The sequence below is a fragment of the Gymnoscopelus braueri genome (genome assembly GCF_963280865.1).
Source record: "Gymnoscopelus braueri genome assembly, chromosome: 15".
NCBI classification, from domain to species: domain Eukaryota; kingdom Metazoa; phylum Chordata; class Actinopteri; order Myctophiformes; family Myctophidae; genus Gymnoscopelus; species Gymnoscopelus braueri.
Genome location: NC_137620.1, coordinates 30,543,547 through 30,560,565, shown reverse-complemented (window position 1 = coordinate 30,560,565; position 17,019 = coordinate 30,543,547). Strand labels below are relative to the sequence as shown.

At 40.5% G+C, this 17,019-nt stretch overlaps 1 protein-coding gene across 2 annotated transcripts in view; it reads right to left on the bottom strand.

The window, feature by feature from the left end:
* Positions 1-15,110: 15,110 nt before the first annotated feature.
* LOC308101166 (RNA-binding protein with multiple splicing-like) overlaps positions 15,111-17,019 on the bottom strand; it is a 39,603-nt gene continuing 37,694 nt past the window's right edge. For both annotated transcript variants that reach the window (XM_080450533.1, XM_080450534.1), the window contains exon 9: positions 15,111-15,211. The gene's annotated coding sequence lies outside the window, so the exon portion shown is untranslated. The remainder of the gene's footprint in view (positions 15,212-17,019) is intronic.

Genomic DNA, 17,019 nt, shown 5'->3' with positions numbered 1-17,019 from the left:
TTATTATTATCTTTTAATTAGTTTGTACTAGCCACATTTGGAGCTTTGGGTGAGTACTGATTCAGTCATTTATTCAATTGATTGTTGAAAAACCCTTCATGGCCAAAAAAAAAATTTGCACTCTCACATGGGAGAAAACATATCAGAATCAGCCATATTTTTGAGTGGCCAGAATATAAATACAATCTATTTGTGAAAATATATCACAGGGTCCACAAAATACAGAATAACTTTTGTTGTTTTTGTGAAACATAGGCTATATTTATATGAAATATATTTGTTGCTGCAGGTTATATAACAACATGAGTATATTACACAAAAAAAACGAATGCTTATCTGTTACATGCTGTGAGTCCCATGAAACACAACATACATACTGTACATACAATACATTTCAGAATTAAAAAAGATACATTCCAACCAGGAATTTAAGGAGCCCAAGCACAATATCTACCAAAAGAGGGCGCCATAACCCAATGAAATAATTGGCAGAAGTAGGAACTCATGGGTGTCACACAGAGAAGTGAGTTATCATATCTTTTATTAAGTAAAGTATTGTTACTATAGTACCTAGCTGTCTCCTGATGATTATGTTTTCTTAATGTGTTCTTAACAGTCGGTCATTCTGGGTACATTCTAGAATTAGCCATACCATAGCATTTCAGACATGCCAAAAAAAACTATTATTGTGCATGATTGATTTTATTTTCATTAAGTTGTCGATAATATGAACCTTGGCCTTGCAACATCCTCTTGTCAGCTGGCATCTATACTTTTACTTCTACTCCACTACTTCTCAGAGGCAAATATTGTACTTTTACTCCACTGCAATTATTTTAAAACTTACTAGTTACAAGTTACTTTGTAGATTTTAATTATTATTACAAAACATACATTAACCACTTCAGCCCTATTTAAACTTTGGTTATTTGAAAATAGCCGATCTACAAGCTCACAACACGTCACGTTGTGAGCTTGTAGATCTGCTATTTTCAAAAGATTTTAATAGGCTACATGTTATACATATATTATACCTTGTGAAACGGGACATTCTGTATAATGAGTACTTTTACTTTTGGTACTTAAAGTATATATTCGATGCCAATACTTTTGTACTTTTATTCAAGTACATTTTGATTACCGGACTTTGACTTGTAACAGAGTGTTTCTACATTGCAGTATTGATACTTTTACTTAAGTAAAGAAAAGCAGTACTTTATACCACCACTGGTTATAATCAGCTCCAATCACATGATGACCATGATGACAGCACAGTCTTGTGTTGTCATGTGCCTGTCTTGGGTTACACCTAAAGCAGTGAACCACACACACACACACACACACACACACACACACACACACACACACACACACACACACACACACACACACACACACACACACACACACACACACACACACACACACACACACACACACACACACACACACACACACACACACACACACACACACACACACACAAATTGTGGAACTCTCACATGATGAAGTTATGAAATTGTCAGACAATACTATATTCATTTGTAGAATACCTGTGTTGTAATGCCAGTGAAGGTTATGAATAATCAATATGCACCATTCGTCACTCGCCACAAGAGGCCGACCTGGCCTAACTTATTCTTGTGATTCTTGTCTCTAATTGCTTAAAGTTGCCTGGTAAATAATCTGTGCTTATTCAACAATAGTTGGATAAAAATGCTGTCAACTAGACAAGATACTAGCCTGACTCCATATGAAGTTATTTTAAATGTATTGACGCTTCGGCCTGGCCTTCATCAGAACAAACACTGGTCTGTTATATAGGCCACACCAACAAAGATACACCTGACAGATAATCATAACTCATGGGGAAGAGCAATCAAGGGGCCTTTTCAATCCCCTAAATCAGTGTCAAGTAACTACAGTCAGATATAGTCAGACTATCAGATAACATTTAAAATAATGCAATACAGCTGAATAACACAAGATTTCTAATGGACACATGGAGAATTAAATTACACATCAGTTCTGAATGAACTTGTGAGGACCAAGAAAAAAGTCCTCACATTGTCTATTCCTCGAATGTAGGCTAGGCTACTCGGAGATTATTATTTGGCCAACACAAGTATACTACAATTAAGTTCACACGAACGCACACACGCACGCACGCAAGGTGTGAAGGAGGCCTATAGCATCAAATGATCAAAGCTTGATACAGACCCCCTGCAGAGCCCTGAGTGGCACCCCTTTCCATGGAGGTAAATCCACTGTGCAAGCTAGGCTAATCTGGCCCAGGCTGGTTTAATTTGCTTTGAATGCTGGGCATGGCTCTGAATCTGCCATGGGGAGGGATGTGATCTGGGACACTTCAGACTCTAGGCTTGTTGTCTTTGGTATTTAATTTTGGCGCTGATAAATGATTATCATAAATGATTCATGATAAGTGATTCTATGATAAATGAAAACACTGTCACTGATAAATTATTAGAATGATGTCTTCCATATGCTCTTGAAATATTGGATGCCTTTTTATGTAACCACTTTATATACTGTGTTGACCAGGGTCCCCCAGGGGTCTATACTTGGTCCCCCCCTCTTTTTCTCTACACACAAAATCTTTTGGAGATTACAGATCTGCTAGATATGGTACACCTATATTTTAAAGTCCCCGGCCTAACCAAGTAGATGTAATCAATTAAAGGAAAGTATCCATAAGAAATGGATAGTAGTCTTGGAATTGGAAGGTTCATTCCCTGGCTCCTCCTGGATGCGTGTCAAAGTGTCCGTGAGCAAGACACTGAACCCCGGGCCCTAACTGCTCACAATGAGCAGGTTGGTGCCTTGCATGGTTTACTGTGCCATCAGTTTGTGAATGTGTGTGTGAATGGGTGAATGTAATGCTCATTGTAAAGTACTTTGGAGAAAGGCGCTATATAAAATGCACTATTTATTTACCAGTTAAGATACAAATTAACTGTGGAAAAAAGTTAACACCTAGTAATAAACCTAATAGGAAACTAGATGGTAATAGTTATTAGAAAAGTACCTGTAAGAAATGCATAAGAACTAGTAAGTAAATGGTAACATACTGTGGTAACTATAGATAGCGAAAATTAGGATTTTTTTTTCTGAGTATATACTTCTCTCTAGTTTCCTAGTAGGTTTACATGTGCAGTACTTAAGAAATTATGTATTAGTATTCAGTTTTTTGGGCACTGTCTACAATGACCATTAAAGGGGGGGGGGGATAAGTGATATTATTTTGTTAAAATAAACAAATAGGCGTTAAATAGCTCTATATTCCCAAAGTAATCATTCAGTCTCTCCAACTCTTGGTAAACAGAAAAAACATTTTCAGGTCGGAATACCATTTTCGAGATAATACAGGATAAAGGATAAAGTACAATAGGAACTTATGAAAGGTGTCGCACCTGAACATTTATTTTCTGTTTACTTGCTGGAGAGAATGGGCCACCCCTGTTACTGAACCAGGGAGAGTATGGCACTAAAAGTAATCTCAAAGGTCAATCAGAGAGTGAAAGTTCTGTCCAGAATATCCAAATTAATTGACAGAAGTGCTCTGAAACTCTTGGCAGTGGCACTTGTCCAATGTCATTTAAATTATGCCTTCACATCCTGGTTCCATAGCATCCCTAAGATCTTGAAAAATAATTAGCAGACCTCTCAAAATAAATTACTTAGGTTGATCCTTAAACTCCATCCCAGAACTAATCTCCTCCCTGCACCTTTCATTAGCCTCGGTGGCTCAAAGAGGAGGAGAGGGTTTCACTTGTAAAAATGTGTATGGTACACAGGATTGTAAACATTGTAAATTTGAATTGTGTTTAAAAACACATTTAGCATAAAAGTACTTCACAAATACTATAACAATCAGAACCACAAAGTTGTATGTCTGAGTATACAGTATTAAAGAAATAAAGGTCCTGTACCTGCGGCAGTACTTCTTTATACTGTAAACAAACTGTATTGCAGACCAAAAGGAAAACACAAAGCTGTTGCTTTTTAAATTAAATTTAGTACTTTATCTGACCCACTCTTAATCAAACTAAATAATTCAATTCAAGTAAACGATCAGTACACTTCAAAAGTACAAATGAAAACGATCAAACTCAGTTCTTTAGTCCCGCAAATGCAAAGTTATTTTAAATTTCTCCAATGAGTATTGTAATCCAAAAGTAATCCAACATATATTGTCTATCTTCTATTTTCCGAAAATCAAGTAAATCCCAAAGTCATCAAATGAAAAGGCAATGCATTGCATAAAAAAAGTATATTCCTCAACCAACCTTCAAGTCAGGAGGCCCCATGGGTTCCTTTGTCCAAAAGCTCTGACTGGCTTCAGAGCTAAACCCTCAGAAACGTTCCTCGACCAAACTTCTCTCCTTCCACTCCCAAAGTTCTCCGGCCCCACTAATTCCTGATTTTGGTAGAGTCTTACAAGAGTCTCTTTCTCAAACACCACCAAACACTCTTTTTTAATACCTAAAATGGAACCCCCGGCCGCCTCACTTCCTGTACTTTTATAGTTGTTCCTGATACCTGTCACTTCATGTGGAACTTTTCCTATATGTGCTGCTTTTTCCCCACAGCTCCCCCTATGAGTGAACCATGTCAACAGAAAATGAATCAAAATGGCCATAACCCATAATCACCTTACACAAAACAAAACATATATTCCGTACACTACATTTAGGTGTTAAATATTCAACCATATTTTAACCAATATATTCCCCTGTTATCACCAAGTATGTCATGTTTCTTGTGTAATATTCTTTGAAATCTCTATGGGAAAAAGGATTTTTTTTGGAGTGGAACCAGAAAATCGCCGCCACTGCAATGCCCTATTCCAGAGTGTAGGGGCTGCAACAGTAAAGGCACGATCTCGCCTTCTTCTAGCCTAGCTGTGGGAACAGTCAAGAGCAGCTGGTTGGCAGACCTCAATGCTCTGGCTGGAGTATAATCTTCCAAAAGTTCAGATGAATATGCAGGGGCTAACCCGTGTAGACATTTATAAACAAATAAAAGCACTTTTAAATGAATTCTAAACTTAACAGGGAGCCAATGAAGTGCAGCTAAAATAGGGGTGATGTGGTTGCGTTTCTTGCTGGACGTAAGGAGGCGAGCAGCTGCGTTTTTAACCAACTGTAAGCGCCTAAGTGAGAACTGCTCAATGCCTGTGTATAATGAATTACAGAAGTCCAGTCGCGAGGATATGACACTAGCAGAAAAAAAGTTTCACAGCAAATACAGGTGGAAGTGGCAGTAATTCCACTGGCCAGTAGGAGGTAATGTGGAGCTCTGTAGTGTCTGAGAAAGGAAATTTGGAGCAGCCGGTAAACCTTCTCCCAAAAGAATGTGATCACAGAGACTAATCCTCTTCTGACACACACACAAGCGCGCGCACACGCACGCACGCACGCACGCACGCACGCACGCGCGCACAAACACTAACACAAACACACTAGCAGTACAGTGAAGTCCTCATAAGGTGTCTGTGAAGACGTCATGCAGGTGGTCTTTTCAGTAGAGTTCACGTCATTGATTGATCAAAATGATTTCTTACGTAAAGCGCTGCCAGTGAGAGGTTCACTGAACTCATCCTGAAGCATGATAGAACAGACCATAATCAGGGATGAGTGTGTGACAGAGGAAAGAAGAGGAGGGGTATAAGCTCTCTGCGCGTTGGTTGCTACGAGACAGAGGGCGTAGGGGCCTATTTTTTTACAGTCTACGGGCCTCCCCAAGGAACAGACAGAAACTGTGGGTGAGAGAAGGAGAGAGAGAGAGAGTGAGAGAGTAAGAGAGACAGAGAGAGAGAGAGAGAGAGAGCGAAAGAGAGAGAGGGGTAGATGGTAGGAGGAAAAAATACAAGAGGGCAGGAGGGCATACCACTATTCACTGACTCACTCTGGAGTTACAGTTGTCTGAAAGCAACAAAAAAAAACGTTGGATGCTAAGATCTGAGTTGGGGGAAGTGGGGGGTTTTCAGATCGCCTCTTTGGCTTGGCAAACACATCAAAGAAAACAAAAAACACTTGAGTCATTCTGTTTCTGGACGATGACTGTGCATGCCAGGGAGTGACAAGTTCACATGCGGAATGTAGAATGAGTCACCGGTTAATCAGTGCTGAAAGGTGAAAGCATGCTCTCTGAGTAATGATTCCAAATCATTAGAAATCGTTACTACTGCACAAAGACTAAAGATGGGATGGCATGTTTATTTCCTATATTATGGAATTTGCCATGGATACTGTGGGTTGGCCATGATATAAGACTGGCGACAATGATGCCAGTAAGTGAAGAAAAAAAAACTACCCAAAAAACATACAACATTTTTATTATTGCCATAATCTGCTTTGTTTACATTCATTTATATGTGATAGAAATGTGATTCACCAGACAACGAGTTAATGGAATTAATCTCAATCACAGATGATCAACATTATTTGGACTCATATAGTGCCCAAGTAACAATGCACATCCCAAGGCATTCGGGTGGCGCAGTGGTCAAGTCCCTGCCCACCACCACAGAGGTTGTGGGTTCGAATCCATCGTGGTGTATCAGGCTTTGTCGGGCGTCTGTGCGAGCACAATTGGCCCGTGTTTGGGGGAGGAGGTAAGCCGGGCGGCTGATACATGTCACTGGATACTCCTACGGGCTGGCGCGGTACCTGTCGGCAGGGAGTGTTGCGCGGGAGGAGTAGGACGAAGGCTTTACGTCCTCCCGGTAGCGGCTCCTCTACTGGTAGGTGAGTCAGTAGGATAAAACAGCAGTAACAACACAGAAATGTGTGTGGGGAGGAATTAATTGGCATAACGACTAAATTGGGGAGAAAAAATTATAATGCGCAACCCATGGTTCTACCGAAGGTCAATGTCTCTTTAGCAGTGTCAGGAAAGTTGCAACCTACTGTAGGTAGTCATATAACCTAGGTAGTCATAACACAAATAGTTGATACTGTAGTTCCCAAGTAATACTTATTGTAGACTCACAGGGTTTGGCCAGGGTGCAGCGGGATGCCATGTTGGCCCTTCCCCTCTAGACCTAATAACTGGTGGCTTTAACCTAGCTGGTGGCTTAGCATGTTAAATGTCTAATTGTATGAAGAAATAGGGAGCTCATCTGACCTCGTTGCCCCACAATTCGGCTCAAACATGGGGGAAAATGCTTTCTACCATGCTGCCACCAAAATGTGGAATGGCCTACCAAAACCCATAGTCTAGATGGAAAGATGGGGATGGAAAGATGGGGTCCAAAATCCACCCTATGCGTGTGGTGGACCCCACTTTCTAGACTACCATTAAAGATCTCGACTCCCTACCCAAACTCAAACCTAGCCTAAAAGAATGGCTGAGGCTGACCTTAAAATTGAGCATAGCTGAACTCCTTGAACACCTTGATAGTAGCATCCTCATAGGACCACAATAGAAACAAGTCCCCTACATAGCAACAAGAACCCCAAAAGGGGTTCCCGGATTGAAAGGTATATGGTTTGTAATGGGGTTCCAGGCTTAAATGGGTTAAACAGAAAATGCATTTTCAGGTTTGATCCAATTAGGAGACAGAACTGCATGAAGATAATTGATCAGTTTCAAATTATAGTGTTTCAGTTACAATTGTATCTGCTGATTTAGTTTTTCCAGTCTAACCCATTTCACTTGCTGATCCTGTATCCAGTATGAGTTGTTTCTCTTGATTGGATAAAACTGGTATCGTGACCTGAAAATATTTGTTTCTGTTTTTATAAATCGGTGGCGAGACGGGGAAACCCCTGGTACAAAAAAACAAACAAAAACACTCTATAGCAATGATTGCTATCGGAATATAGAGGTTTACCTTTTTAACAAATACTGTAAATGCTCTGTCAAATACATACATTTGCATGTCTTTATGTATGTATTTTGTTGTTTTCTTGTGTCATGTCAAATGTGTGTACTGTCATATGTTGCATACATGGCTGTTGGGTCGCAAGACAAATTTCAGTGCAAACTGACAATAAAGTATTATCGTATCGTATCGTATGTCTGGCATGCTATGGAAGAGATATGAAGGACATCAGAGGAGCATCTTATTGTGCAATTATTGACTTTTCCGGGGCTTTGTTTTCTGATGTACTACAGTACATTATAAATGGAGCAAAGAAAACAACAGGGCTGAACTGAAAGCCAAATGACAGTGCTGATGCTTAATGGTGAATGGTAGAATCCACAGGCTAACAGTGAACATTCGTAGTGTACAGAATAGTATTCTAATTCAGTTAGCATGTTGTTAAGATCAGATGATAAGTTCTTTGTTTACAGTAGTCTCTTTGAGGCCCTACACGGTTCCCTCTGCACTCCAGTGTTGATTTTGTCGACTAAAACTATGACTACGATGAGCTACGATGACTAAAACTAAGACTAAATATATTGACAATTTCGTCAACAAATAAAAACTTGACTAAAATGTTAAGAAGGGACTAGTGGAGAAGAGATCCAGTAGAACTAAAAGACAAGTCATTTTATGTTTGGTTGCGAACCAAGTGTAAAATCAGCCATTACGACGCCATCAAGGCACCGCCAAAATACATTTTAGTCAACTAAATCAACTGTACATTTAGTCGACTATAATCTTATGATATTTAGTCGACTAAAACTAGACAAAAATTAAAACATTTCAGATGACTAAAATATGACTAAAACTAAATGGAATTTTATTCAAAAGACTATGACTAAAACTAAATCTAAATTTGCTGTCAAAATCAACACTGCTGCACTCTATGTGATTATTTACCTTGTTTATGACTAGAGTTCAATAAACATGTAAGTCACTCTGGATAAGAGCGTCTGCTAAACGCATAAATTGTAATCCAGTTGCAGTTTTGAATAAACTAGAGGTTTGGCCCTCACACCTTCGTCGCACCGCCGTTTCGACCAATAATGTCTGAGTCATGGTGTCGGGGGCTTTGTCAGCCCGCGACACTATGTTCACCCGTTGTACCTGTCAGTCTGTGTCCCTTTTTTGCCCATATATGGAGATGTCTGTTTCTGTCTGTCTACCTGGGTCCCTTCAATGCCCATATATGGAGATCCCTGATGTCATCAGTACATGCCCATAATATTGGAATGCTCATATATGGGCATATTGGTTGGATCAGCTGTTCTGGACAACTGGATATCTGAACTACTCGATGGCAAGGAACCATCTGTATCTGTCAGTCCTTGTCCCTTTCATGCCCATATATGGAGACAACTGATGTCATCAGTATATGCCCATATATGGAGCTGACGGATTTGTTTGCACCTGATGCCATGATGACACATTGAGGGTTAGACAACACACTCCATATTTGGGCGTAGCTGCATTGGGAGCTGCTATGGCTATGGCTGAGTCATAGTGACATGAGCCCTCAGGAAGAGTAGTCTTCACTGTGGTGATGGAGACTAATGGGGATCCGTAATAAACAATAAACAACAAATGAGCGTGATGACGTGGTCCGCCAGCCAGCCGGCCGCCCGGTCCTCCTTTAAGCCAATTTTAATATAAGCAGACAAACGATTTTAAGCCACAGTCACAGTCGACATCACACGCACAACAGCAAGGACCGTCGTGTGCCACATCTGACAGAGCTTGAGTGAAATGGGACAGCAACACCTTCTTAATGTGTCTTGTCGAGGAGAGCAACGACGCCTACCAGTTGGCCATACACATACATGCATTTGAACGTGCATGTGCTCACGCGTGCGCGTGCACACACACACACACACACACACACACACACACACAGTAATTTTCACACTCATTCCCTTCCATGTGCTGTATGTGTGAATCCCTGCAAGCAGATCCCTGTGCGTGAGTGTGTGTGGGGGCGTGCATGTATGCGTGCGCGTGCATATCATCTTAGAAGTTGACGTGTTTATGTGCGGCATTCATGAGTGAGCAGACGAATGGAGAGACTGGGGTGTGTGCTGTGCGTTCATTTCCCTCTCACAGATATAGAAAGGTAGTGGAGACAGTGGAGATGGAGAGGTTAAATTGGCCATGTCCCTTGTCCCTGGAGTAGCCGCGGCCCATTGGGCTAGCTGGGCTATTCTTACAGAGGGCATAGAGAGGTCTCTGTGTCCCCCGCTACCTCAGCCACTGTGTGGGATACCGCAGCACGTTCCGAAGGCCACCTGGGGCTGGCTGTGGGGGAGGTGTGAACTGAAGAGACAGAGCATGTGGGAATTAAGCTTTTTATGTGTGTGGATTTATGTATGTGCATTAAAGAAAAACTGGAGTGGAGTGAAAATGTAATCCTCACTCGTGTAGGTTCTTTAAGATTGAACGCAAAAGCTTGGTTCAGTCGGTTTGTGCCTGAACCTCTTTCTGACTGGGTCAAATCCCATTATGGCTGAACAGTGGACACTATATAAAGTGAAATTGTGAGTGATTTGTTACATGGATCGTCAGTGGGAGTGTTCATAACAGGGGTGTCAAACCGGATACAACCCACAAGATGATTTTGGGACACAAAATAGAATTAATCACCAGCATTTATTATGTATCTGGATTATGTACAGCATAGCATGACTATTATTGTAAATTATGTAAAACACTTCAATTCAAATTAGACACTCTGAGTGTCTTGAGTTTCACTGCTGGAAGAAGGCCTGGCTAAAAGAAATCAGCAAAACTTTACTTTAGGCCATGAAGTGAAACAATTTGTATATATAGACTGAGACACGTGAAAACAGGTTTGAAAAAAAGAGGGGGAAAAAAGGAAAGCAACAAAAGCTGTCAGAGCATGTGTCTTCGTGCACGCACAAATGGTCCGGCCCTCATGAAGATACAATTAGTTTAACACCCCCTGGTCAATAATGTGAATTCTTGGATATTAAATGTTCATCTGCAATTTTCTGTAGTGGTCCCAGTAATATTTGTTGTTAAAGTGTGCAATATACTTGTCAGAGTGATTGCTATTTGGTATGCATTAACTGTGTGCTCTCTTTCACGCTCCTGGGCACATGGAGAGCTGTTTTATCTCCTACACTTCTTAGCTGTTCATGATAATGATGGTTTTCTGGCTTTTCAGGTTTACTAGTTAACATTACATACACTTGAGGAAAAAAAAAACATCTTTCATTGTGCTGTGCAAAGGCTACCCGCATTAACGATAGCCTTTACCATCAATCAACGCACCTTAACCCTGGCGTCCCTATTCTGGGGGAAAACATTTGGCAAAAATAGCAGATCTACAAGCCGGGAGCTTGTAGATTGGCTATTTTCTGAGAGAGATTTGGTGTAGAGGAAAATACTAGCGGATCTAGAATAGATCCGCTTTAGTAAAGATTGGATCTTCAGGCACATAGCAAAAGTATATTAATTTCAACCAGATTATGCAAACTGAACACTCCCTTTCCTCACTTGGAGACCGGTGTCCAAACATGTTATTTTCAAATCTAGCATACTTGTTTAGTTAACGCTACATGTCTGTGATTTCAAGACTACAGATCTTATTTTAGATTTGGTGCAAGCGTCATCAGCACTTTAAACGGCAACATCTGATCAGTTTGGTCAAAACAAGACAGGAAAATCAGGTGGAAAAAATCTAAGCCGCTGCTCATTTCCGCTGCACATATCTGCCTCGCTGTCACAAGTTGTGGAGAATTGATGGGGCTTAATATAGCCATTACCGATCAAAAGTAAAATATGCCTGGACCAGATAAGGGAGGTGCTTTGTTGAGTAGCGATCCATGGCTGTTACTGCGTTCCCCTACATCCCATAGCCTGGAGGGATGATTGATCTGAGATTGGCTAATTAGTTAGCCCAGTGGTTCTCAAAGTGGGGTACAGGGACTCTCAGAGGGACCCATTTTGCACGTCTTAAGTACCAGGATCCACTCACAGTAGAGAAACAGCATTGGCCACGCCTCCAGGTCTTAAGTTAAGTCATAAGACCTGGTACTTAAGATGCGCAAAATAGGGCCCTGAGGGTTCCTTGAGGGGGGTCTAAATTGACCCTTACAAGTCTGTAACTCTGACAGTATACAAATGGAACCAAATGGGTCCGTTTATAAACTGTCAGTTAAGGGGGTCCTCAAAATTTAAAAGGTTGAGAACCACTGGATTAGCCAACCAAGACTCGGGCATTGCGGGCTTTTGGACTAGGCTATATGTGAAAATATAGGAGCTATCGTCGGCCTGTGGAGGGCAGCATATTATGCTTCAGCGTACATCCTGCCAGAAACTAATAGAAGATTAGCCAACCAAGGTTAGCTAGTGATTGGCTAGCTGGTCCATTGAAGATACACTAGTGGAGTAACTTCATCACTCAGTCAAAGACATTGCTGTGTCCTTTCAGGGCCCAACCAAAAACAGTTGAAATAAGTTGTAGTCACGACAACAGCAATGATTTCAATCTTTAATGGCTGATGGCCTGAAATGTCTTCATTTAACAATTTCTTTACACATTTTCATAAAAACTTCTCTTTTTGATCACCTTTTTGGGGGTGGGGTGGGGGAGGGGGTCAGCACAAACAAACCTCTGCAATTCACTGAAATATATTTTCCTCCTCACAGTGGCTAAAATACATAAATACCAACAGTTATGTATGCATTGAGAAAAGAAGAAGGGGGAAAAAAAGAACACACACACACACACACACATGCCGTGAACATGCACAGAACACACGGGTACTCACACAGCAGATCGAAACCATCGGGGGATATCATTTTTCCATTGACGGGACATTTGCAGGATTTAAATTTCCAGAATATTCTGTGCCTTAGTGTCTCACAACAACATCCCAGCATTCTATCAAAGAACATGTTTTTTCTCTGGATTTCACAGTGGATCTATATAGGTATAACAGTATTCATAAATCACATATTATGTTCCGATCATTGAAATAAGGACAAAGGAGGAAGTTCTCAAAATTTACCAAAGGAATATACACAATCAAACTCACAATAATACTTACACTGAATTACATGATGGGCATGGACTTTTAACATAATATCCATTAAAAACACACACACTCACACACACGCACACCCACACACAAACACACTGTAAATATTTGTTCTAATAAACTTTGTGCCTCAATTGGCTCAAAACTTGCATTTGCAATGAAAGGAACATTGCTTCATAAATCCACTGAAATTATGTTTCTGTTCTCGTATTGATTAAAACAACTCTGAACACATAATTCAACCTGTCCAATGATTGTAGACATGGGGTTCATGTTTCTTAGTTCATTTAGTGATTGCTATCGCATCACTGTGAAATGTGATCCAACCTTTGGGCCAGATGATAAAACCACAGGGCATGATTTCTCCTGTTTGGAAATGCAGCGTTTGGCTTTAAAATGTTGAAATATTGTATTGTGTGTCGTATAGCAAAAGAAACTTATTGCAGGTCCAGAAAACACTAGGATTACAAAATATTATTAGTTTCACTCCAATAATTACTATAAATTCATATTTTACAAAAGCAGACTGAATCACATTGTTTCCCTAAAAATAGACAAAAGAGAATGCTTAAAATGAATATCCTTTCAGATGCTGATATACTCTTTGGAGTGACACCAAAAGAGACATGCAGCACAAAAAAATAATAAAATAGTCACACTTCATAAGAATTCAGATTGAGGAGTACAAAGCAGTCAAGAAATGGAAATAATTCCACTAGTCTAGATAGCTCTCCAGTGTAAGGGGAAAAAAAATGCCTTTGGTCTTTTGTTTGTCTACACTCTGTTGAAGTCCTCTGCTACACAATGAAGGAACCATTTCCTAATAATAGCAAGGCTTAGTTTGTCGTACATTGCAGTCTTTGGGATCACTCTACTTGCATCGGTGATGGCTTACTCCTGTCAATGTCTGCGTGTGAGCTTGTCTTCTCCGCCAGCTTTGACAAGTTTTATTACATTAAAAATGCCACAGCGTTCCGAATGACAACTAGCTGTTTCAGGTGTGTTGTTGGCGTTATCGATATTAAGGGCACGGATTTGCTAGTTCTGACCTGGACGGCGGAATCGCTGCTCATTGTTTGAGAAAGGAAATGCACACCGGCTAAAACAACAGCACATTTGGCATTACATTGCTTCTTCAGGAATAGACGCCTTAGGACACACAGGATCCACGTACTGTGAAGAAAAGACCGTGGCAAACAGAAAAGACTGCTTTGGTATAGCAGAGCAACTGTCCATTTTATAATGGCACCAATATACCATTTTGAAAAAAAAAAGACGTGTAGGAAAGGTCGAGGTTTTCAAACAAGGTCCTCACACACTTTAGCACAACATCAACCCATCAAACAGAACCATTTCAAACATTGGCTTGATTACAAAAATACCTTTTTGTATTTCTTTAAAATATCTAAAAATGTACAGCATTGTTTTTGTTTAGTTTTTTAGTTTTTTTTGTTTGTTTTTTTGCAGTCATGCGTCAACATGTATTTAATAATCATAACATTAATATGAATGATATACAGAATAGTAATAATTATAATTATAATCATTGAATAACATTATCGGGTAGCACTTTGACTACACTCCTGCACAGACCTACAGACCTTCTGAAAACGGCAGCATTGATTCGTCCCATTTTCTTGGCAAAACCTCTAATACAATCACCAGACAGTTGGCTGTCTTTATGCTTGCATTTAAAGCTACAATCCGGGACTTATTGTAATGAATAAATGTTATTTGAACAACTCTGTATGGCAAGAGTATGTTAATACAATATAACCAACTACTACATCCGCAGTGGTTGAGGTTGTTCTCCCAAACTCTTCCACTGAGAAGGTTTGACCCCTGTGTCGGGTACACCTACTGGTTGACAATGTCAATAAAGTTATTTGAAGCAGACGGCACACCAGATTGGACAATAGAGGAGCCGCCATCTCTATTATAGTTCAGACATCATTGCAACTACCTCTCTCTGAAGGGTAGAGTGAGACGACTGACATAAAAAAGGTACAGATTGTAGCTTTAAGCTAAATAAGACACAGTGTACTCAGGGTCGTGTTTGTACCTTTGTCATGCATGTCCAGTACCTGTTCACATAGGTAACCTTAGATAGGCACCATAGAGTGTAGCCAAAGTACCGCTAGTAATTCTTGAATATGTAACAGTATAAAAATGGGATGGGGTTTCAGGGAGGGGGGGGTTCGATGTGTGATGGAGACTGGGGTCTAGAATTTCCTGAGGCCTATGAGCCTGCTGCTGCCTGAGAGAGAGAGAGAGAGAGAGGGGGGGGGGAGAGAGAGAAAGAGAGAGGTTACCATAGCCACAGCACCCCAACCATGTACACTAATGAAAACACAGGGGATGATGAAACTGGAGTAAGACCACACACACACACACACACACACACACACACACACACACACACACACACACACACACACACACACACACACACACACACACACACACACACACACACACACACACACACACACACACACACACACACACACACACACACACACACACACACACACACGTACGTAACCATAGTGGTAAAAAAAAAAATCTGGGACAAAAAAACAAACAATGTTTCCCACTTTTCTCACCATATCTCTCTAACTTGCCTCCTTAGAATGTATCATTAACACTGAGACCACACACAAATCCCCTTCTCATCCCACAAATATCTGATTTGACTTTGTTTTCCAAATCTTTTCGGTGTGTGGAGTGAAAACATACGCACATGAAAACCGACACAGTGTCAATATGGCCACAAGCTTTCAAATCCATTCGGGCGGATATCTTTGGCAGAGAGCGACCGCGTCTCCCAAAAGCCTCAGCTGGGTTTTCTTTCTGCAAACCTACACTGTCAAATCAAAGGATGTGGTCGCTCCCCCAGAACCAGGTGTGATTTACATGTTGTTGGCCCAGCTTATAAGGAGCGCAGGGCTGTTCGACGAGTGTTGCCAAGTGTATAATTATCGTATTCGTACCATCATTTTACCCTCTGTATGAGGTACGCGTGATCAATAATGGAAAAAATGCCCGAACGTACGATCATTTTGCCATTTCACAAAAAGCACATGAATTTCCAAAATTCCCTGTCTGGCTGCTGATGCTGGATCCTGTTTGCCTTTTTACAAACTGTATAAATATGTAGATAATTAGAAATCTGATTCTAGACGTGTATTTAGAGGCAAAGTTATTTCAAACCCCAAGTTGTGTCTTTCCAGCCAGTCATTATGCTTGATGCATGACGTGTGTGCCCCCGAGGGAGCAAGCGCGGCTGCCACTCTCCATCAGACTGTGTGAAGATCGTGGGTGGTAATGTGCCAAATTTACACGTACAGTTCGGTCTTTGACCGCAGCATACGTATATCAGAAATATGGGACTGACTGCAGTGTTGATTTAGTCGACTAAAACTTTGACGAAAAATGTTCGTCGACTACCTTTCTTCACTGATGAAAACTGAATAAAAACTAAATAAAAACTAAGCTATGATGACTAAAACTAAGACTAAATATATTGACAATTTCGTCAACAAATAAAAACTAGACTAAAATGTTAGGGAGGGACTAGTGGAGAACAGATCCAGTAGGACTAAAAGACAAGTCATTTTATGTTTGGTTGCGCTCGGGTGTTGCACTCTGAAAATAGCAGATCTACAAGCTTGTAGATCGGCTATTTTCAGCCTGCAACCAAGTGTAAAATCAGCCATTACGACGCCATCAAGGCACCGCCAACATACATTTTCGACTAAATGAACTGTAGATTTAGACTATAATCTATAATGATATTTAGTCGACTAAAACTAGACAAAAACTAAAACATTTCAGATGACTAAAATATGACGAAAACTCAATAGAATTTCATTCAAAAGACTAAATCAAAATCTGTTGTCAAAATCAACACTGACTGACTGCCCCAGCCCCATCAACCTCAATAGACCATATTCACACGGCGGCCATGTTTCTATGAAGTCAATGAAAGTAGCCACCCCGGGTGGCGGCACTTTCAATGTTAAATTCCAATATGGCCGCCGTGTGAATATGGTCTATACACCC